The following is an 8,103-nucleotide window of genomic DNA, read 5'->3' on the forward strand; positions in this document are numbered from 1 at the left end:
TTCCTTGGTGTTTCATTCCGAATCTCCTTTTCGGACGATGATGATCAGAGAAGGAGAGAATAAGATATTAATTCAGAACTGGAGTCATCATCCTCGGAGCCATCCTCCAATTCTACATAAAAATCATCAATGCCTAATTGAGTTAACATCTTCCAATTACAACCATTGTTTGAAATACCACATACTTTAACATAAAAACTCTCAAATGAAGAAATGAAAAAGAGTTTAGTCCAAGACTCCTTAACTTCGTATTCTTTCATAGCCCAAACATCAATTTCATTCCCAGCATATATGCAATACCCTCTATTTTCCCATTCCATACCATAAGAGGCATAAGATGCTCGGCAAATTCCTGAGGTTCAAGTATTTTGCGCCTTGGGAATTACCTCGTAAGATTAATTCTTATTCTTTCATGATCTGATTGTATCTGAATTTTTTCTTTTGAATAATATATTTTATTTTCATGTTCCGCAGAGATTCGACTCTAATTTTCCAACATGGTCGTCCTAAAGGGGTTAAAACAAATTGGATTATGCATCAATACACTCTCACTTTCGACTTTCAGAGTCAAAGGAAATTTGTTAGTTGCAAAATACAGCAAAGGCCCGATAAAGAAGAAGACAGATGAAGTAGTACCATTCCTTGGAAATTTCACGACAAACCGGAATCAAACAGCCTGCAATAATTGGAGGGGTTCAACGTCCAAAATAATCCTACTAGGATTAGCAGCAGAGAAAAACAACACTGGTAAAAATATTAGAACTATCGATAGCGTTTCAGACAGGGTTATTAGCCAACAGATATGTAATAAAACTTCTTAATCCGGACGTCGTGACCCTTAAAGCTGCTGCGTCGGCAGCTACAAATAGATAATTTAGTTACACATGCATGTATCATACATCTCTTTTAATTTTTTTTAAGAGAACTAGTTAATCGTGTACGTGCACTGCACGTGATTTGAGATGTTTGAATGTAATTTATTTATATTTATCCTGATATATGCACATTGATTAAAATTTAAAATCGTTGCATGTGAGTTGTTGATTTATTTTTCATATTATTTAGATATGGAATTTTTTTGGATGGATAAATGTAGAATTGAAAAAAAATTAAAAATTAAACTTGAATTAATTGTATAAATAAGCTTAAACATATAGTAGTAAAATTCAATGTCATTGTTGTACACTATATTTTTGTGACGAGGACTTACTCTAATGAGCCGAAACTCAATATCATTGTCATTGTTGTACTATATTTGATTATGATTAGAAAAGAGTTGTAAGTGGTTTATGAGTAGAAATTTAATTTAATAGTTAAAGTTGATAAAACCAGTTAGAAATTTTTATATCCATATATAAGTGTTAGTAGATGATTAGGAATACAAATAAGCAACCACCGAAAAGCTGCCTGGCTATTTATGCCCATCCAGGCATCCATACCAAGAGTTGCGACTCGCGAATTATTATGTGATAATCTGTTTTGCTCAAATTCTAGTTTGACATTAATCAGGCTGACATCGTCATATACTACTGTTGCGTATACATCCCTATGGAATATCATAATCAAAACTGTTGGAATAATTAACCCAATTTTAATTTACAATTAAAACAGATTTGTACGTTAATTGATTTTATTAAGTTCATGTAAAGAGTATTGGCACATATAGAGTATGAAATCATTGAAATGGCACAAATGCACAAGATAACCTTTGTATCTTAATCGTTAGCTGATATACATATCTTCTTGTCCGTAGTCCTAACTTTGCAATTAAATATGTATCTACAAGATATCTGACGTGTAGCTGACATATATATCTTTATCCTTTTTTATATTTATCAATTTCGACAAAATGTTTTTTATAGAAATGTCCTGAATTGAATAACAAGGTATTCATAAAATATCATTGTATTTTTAAATATGCAAATATAGTTAAAAACTTCTTTCCAAAAAACTGATCCCGAGTCCTGGCCTTTACATCTATCTTTATATCTAATATTATAACAAACCAATTAATTGAAGACTCCTGGAATTAAGTATTTCGAACTTTGATAGATTGAACTTTGCCTTCTTGCAGGAACCAAATTTTTCAAGCCGAGGACACCTCGGAATGAGCTTCTAAAATGTAGATTTTCCTTGGTATCAAAATGTGAAATTAATTCCACTCCTCGATGATATGTAATCAGCATGAAAATGTATCGCACCTACAGATTACAGTACAATGTGCATTATTAGTTGACATATCTATGGGATATCTTGGGGTTTGGTTCAAGGTATTTGTTTGCCTTTGATATGTTTCTTGTTCCAGTCTATTTCCTTTCTAGTAGCTTAGCTTTCACAATTTTATGTTAGGGAGCAATCACTGTCCTTCCTATTTTACCCTTCTTTTAGTCATCTTAAAAGAACAATTTGAAAAATTTAACTATTATTAATAGGGGGCAAAACATGAAAAAATATGGAAAGACAAGAATAATAATTGTTTATTTAATCTGTGTGTAAAAGCAAATGTGACTTCTTAAGTGGGACGGAGGGAGTATGTTTTATTTTTAGCGTAAATATAGTTTGCATAAAAGTAGTCTAGAAATATTAAACCTATCCAGATATTAGAAATATGATTTACATAAAACTTTGGTCTGTCAACTGTGTAATATTAACGAAGATCCGTATGATTACTTCTGTTTCTAGACGGCTTGCCCACAGTGACTTGTATATATTAAAATTGTTTTGTATATATCATTGTTTACCTAACAAATTATAACATTACAGCCACGGCTGTGGAGTATTTGTAATTAAAAGCATGCAAGACCTCCAAACGAAATTACGGGACGGCGCCTTCCATACCCGCATAGGCTTAGGCAACATTCTGGCATGGGTTATCACTCATGACTGCAACAAGAAGAGAGCAAGTGTAACACAAAATGCCTCTTGTATGGATGTTGCCGCGCCAAAGTTACCAAATTATTAATGAAGAAAGCCTGCAATAGCTTTTTAAAATTTTGACGGAGGCACAAAGGTGCATGAAAATTAAATGACCTATATTTTTGTAGAAACAAAAACAGTAGCTGCATTATATATTCTGCGATATTATACCGAATTGTCATATTTTAAAAAGTTAATAATCCCTAGCATTAATGCGGTGATATAAAAAAAGAAGGACACGTCTAAAACAAGGCAGAAACTCAAAATCAAAATCCCCAAATTGTATTTTCTAGGGTTTGTAAGAAATCATGGCTAACATCGTGTCGGAGTTGAACATTGGTGATGACTGCCAGATATGTGATATTACAATCTACGGTATTCTAAAGACGCCTCTTGTCCGAATGTCCTAACTCAGCAATTAAAGATTTATCTACAGGATATCCGACGTGTAGCTGCATTATATATTCTGATCCATTTTCACATTTATCAATTGCGACAAAATGTTATTTTTTTGTATATAAAAATATTAAACCTAGTCTAGAAATATTGCAACAAATATGGAGTACCTTTATTTGTAATACCATATCTTCTAGTATTATTTACTGTGTTTCTTCTAGCCAAAAGAAATGGATCAGCTGGGAAAATGATGATTACGGTTTCGCCCATTTTAGAAGAAGAAACCGTGTAGAGTATCCTCTTGAAAGCTGAAGGAATCCGAGTCAGCTTTCCAGGACGGATCGGTCCAATCGAAGGTGTAGCTATAGATATCTTGGTTACGAATGTGCTCTATTGTAGTCCGGCTAATATGGAAAACAGTTGAATAGGACGTCGGAAACAAGAGTTGCGCCATAAATAAGGTAAACATGGATAACCCCAATCAGACGTCAGGAACACCAGCTGTGCTTGTACCAAAAAATAAGAAAAGTGGATATATACGAATACAGGCACTTGTAAGTGTTTTATCAGGGCGATATCGACTCGGATGGTGTAGATTTAACTGTGACTCTGCACACGCAGGGGCCAGCTTTCCTATTTTTTTTTGTGTATCCGGATATTAATTTGATTCTCGTAATTCCACACAAATCGAAGAAAAATATTATGGCAACCTATAGAATTACCGGAAAAAAATTGATCATCGTGGATTCTCTTTAAAAGCGACGTACATTTAAACATGTGAAAAGTAAAATAATCAAACATGTATTTTACTTACTCCGAAGATAAATAATTATAAACCGTTTCCGTTGCCAAATTCATCCACCAGGCACCCGTCGATAAAAAAGGTAAACATGGACCCAATCGGACGCTACCAGGTGTGCATGTACTTTTTTTTTTATCGAACACTCTAAAAAATAAGAAAAACGGATATATACGGATACAGGCACCATTACGTTTTTTATCGGGCGATATCCGCCAGGATATGGTGTAGATTTCACCGTGGCTCTGCACACGCAAGCGTGACTCGCCAATTGCATCCCAACTAATGGACATGGAGTTACATGGACATGGATTATTGATTAAGATTTGATTTGACCCAAAATAATTCCCGGTATAAGAAACAAATTCTACTGGCTAATTTACTATAAACACGGATTGCAATCTCCAATAGAACAGACGACCGTCAGATTTTCACTCAATCCAACGGCTCGTTATTTCCCTCCATTCTAAGTCTAAAAAATTCCCCAAATTTCCCCGTTGCCGCATTTTCCTCGTTCTCCTATAAAATGAACCTAAACAATCTCAATAGCACCAATTTTCGCTCACTTTCTCATACTTTCCAGTCAGCCAAACAGTCTTTATTTCTTTTATATTTACCTGAAATGGCGCGTACAAAGCAAACAGCAAGAAGATCGATCGGAGGAAAGGCCCCAAGGAAGCAGCTGGCTAAAAAGGCAGCAAGAAAGTCTGCGATTGAGGCGTTGGTTTCGTCCGAGGTTGTTCCTCCGCCTTCTTCTGCTGTTGTTGCTCTGTCTTCTCCTCTGCCTGTTTTTGGAGTTTCTTCGCCTGCGTTAATTGAGGGTGTGCCTCCTTCCTCCGGTGGTGTTTAATGTTTGTTTTTGTTTTTATGATGTTGGGGAGTGTAGCCTCCTTTTGTGCCGCACATCTATTTTTAATAATATTACTTTTTTTCCGCTTCTTGTGAGATTTTGTTGAAGTATTTGGCTTCTTGTTTGCTTGTTCACGCTGATGTTGTGTTATTGTTTGTTTGTTTTGGGAGATATGTTTCTCTTTTGTTTGGCCGTTGCCTTGGGAGATATGTATCTCCTGAGTCGTTTTTAGGTCTATTTGTGTATATTTTCCGATTTTGCTGTTGCTTTTAGTTTTGGCATTTTGCTACTTTGTCAAAAACAGAACTTTGATTGTATTGAAATTGACATGAAGATGCTAGTTGATACAAAAATGAACGCTATTATCTTTCTCTTTTGGCCTTCGTCCTTCGACTTTCTCCTTGCAGGCTTCTACTCTTTCGTCTCCTTCATGGCGATAGTGTAGCATCTGGCCGCTATCTCTTGATCTCCCTTCACGTTGATAAATTTTAAATAATATATCAAAGGTGTAACAAAAATATATGAGGGATCCAAACGTGAAAATAATACTAGTACTAGTACTGTTTAAGATTACTTCAGTTTCTAGAGGGCATGGTACAGTGACAAGTCATACTGTTATTTATGGCATATCCTCTTGTCCGGCAGTTCTAACTAAGCAATTAAAAATGTATCTACCAGATATCCGCAATCTAACTGATACACATCCTTATACTTATTTACATTTATCAATTTCGACAAAATGTTTTTTTATAGAAATGTCCCGAATTGAATAACAAGGTATTCATAAGACATCATTGTATTTTAACATATACAAATATAGTTAAAAACTTCTTTCCAAAAAACTAATCCTGAGTACCGTGTGTTCCCAGTGTCCGATTGGGGTTTTCAATGATTTCCTTTGTACTGCTAGTGTGGCCAGGGGATGAACTTATATCAAAACAAAAACGGTAACGGTTTATAATTATTTATTTTCAAGTAAGTAAAATAAATATTTGATTATTTTACTTCTAAGTTTAAAAATACATCGCTTTTAACGAGAATTTATAATAAACTATTTTTTCCGGGCAATTCCACAGGCTTCTACAATACTTTACTTCGAATCAAGTTTACTATCAAGAGATACAAAATGATGGATCCATTGCTGCTCTTATTACTAAAAAATAGATTAATATAACCAAAACGACCTTTTTATAGTACATCCTGAAATGACACAAATTTTTGACAAGGCAATAAAGAGAGCGGTGAACAATATTTTCCAGCTGCCTTAGCAGGAAGGGCGAAATCTACCTTCAAGTTGCTGCGTAAACAGAGACATTGTCAAAACCACGTCATTGCCGAAGAATATCACGTAGATAAAGCATATGCACATATCCATCTATATCCATCCCTTTTAAGAATAGGACGTCGGAAACAAGAGTTGCGCCATAAATAAGGTAAACATGGATAACCCCAATCGGACATCAGGAACACCAGCTGTGCTTGTACCAAAAAATAAGAAAAGTGGATATCTACGGATACATGCACATGTAAGTGTTTTATTAGGGCGATATCGACTCGGATGGTGTAGATTTAACCGTGACTCTGCACACGCAGGGGCTTAAGGCGAGGTTTCGCCCTTTTTAGAAACGAATCTGGGTAGGATGTCCCCACAAAAGCTGTAGGACGTCCAGGGACGTTCGGATGATAACAATCGGACTCCGGAAACACGAGTTTTTGCACGAAAAGAGCCGGACAGCTTTCCTATTTCTTTTGTGTATCCGGATAGTAATTTGGTTCTCGTAATTCCACACAAATCGAAGAAAAATATTATGGCAACAAATGGAATTACCGGAAAAAAATAGATCATCGTGGATTCTCTTTAAAAGCGACGTACATTTAAACCTGTAAAGAGTAAAATAATCAAACATGTATTTTACTTAGAAGATAAATAATTATAAACCGTTTCCGTTGCCAAATTTATCCACTAGGCACCCCGTCGATAAAAAAGGTAAACATGGATTACCCCAATCGTACGCCGGGAACACCAGCGGCGGATATTGAGGGTGGAATTGAAAGCCAAAGGTGCGAATAGGGTGCAACTGACAAAATGGCAACGTCAAGGTGCATTTGAAAAGGGGCTAAAAGGTGGGGTTTTTTTTGGTGATTAAGCCAAAAATTAATTAATTTTATCTTTGACAAAAAAAACTACTCCATTAGTCCTGAAGGCGGGAGTGGCGCCCCTCATGTCCAAAATTCCCTCTATTTTATTTTTCTCAAGTTCACTGAGATGTTTGACACTTGAAAAATAAGTGGACCTGAGAGAACTTGAGGGGAGCCACCGTTTACCGTTCTTTGTCCATTTGACCATTGGATGAATGTGATAAAAATAAATCCAACGGTGATAAGGATGCAAAATAACCTACCGTTCATATCCATACCTTAAAAAAATTGATTTTTTTGATGAATCAAAATTACAAATATTAATATTGGTATTTGGTGACCACACTTAAGTTATCAAAAATTATAGTGTTCGCAGTATATACAATTGGGTTTACTTTTGTTTAACTGTAATGGAGATAATGAAGTTCTATTATTCGTGTGTCATAAATGTAGGTGTCTTCAAAGTATATGTATTTAGTTGGTTTGTTATCTTTGGATCATATAATTTTCTTAAAATAATTACGTGTATCCCCACTATGTCTACTTGATAGAGTTTCAAATACTCATATGTTTTTGACACTGAACAAAAAAACACTCATACCTTTTATCTAGGTAACATACGGTTAATATCTAGAATTTCAAATGACACCTACATAACTCTCTCTAAATTTCCTTCCTACTCTCAAAATTATTTGTGTTCTGATTATTCTCTAGACAATAATGTATTATTAATTAAGATTTGATTTGAATGAATAATACACATACAGTTTATTTTTATTGGTGTATTTATAGACGTATATACGATGTATATATGATGTATTTAATTTACAAAAATATTTAAAAAAACTCTCTAAGTATAGAATGGGTATTAGTTTTAAAAAACACACAAATAAGAAAAATAAATTTATATTTTGTATTTTCATAATTATCGTCCTTCCCGAAGCAACGCTTCAATCTCCTTTAAACGTTTCGTTTCGACTACATCTCCCTATAAATAACCCTT

This window comes from Mercurialis annua, linkage group LG8, assembly GCF_937616625.2.
Source record: "Mercurialis annua linkage group LG8, ddMerAnnu1.2, whole genome shotgun sequence".
NCBI lineage: Eukaryota > Viridiplantae > Streptophyta > Magnoliopsida > Malpighiales > Euphorbiaceae > Mercurialis > Mercurialis annua.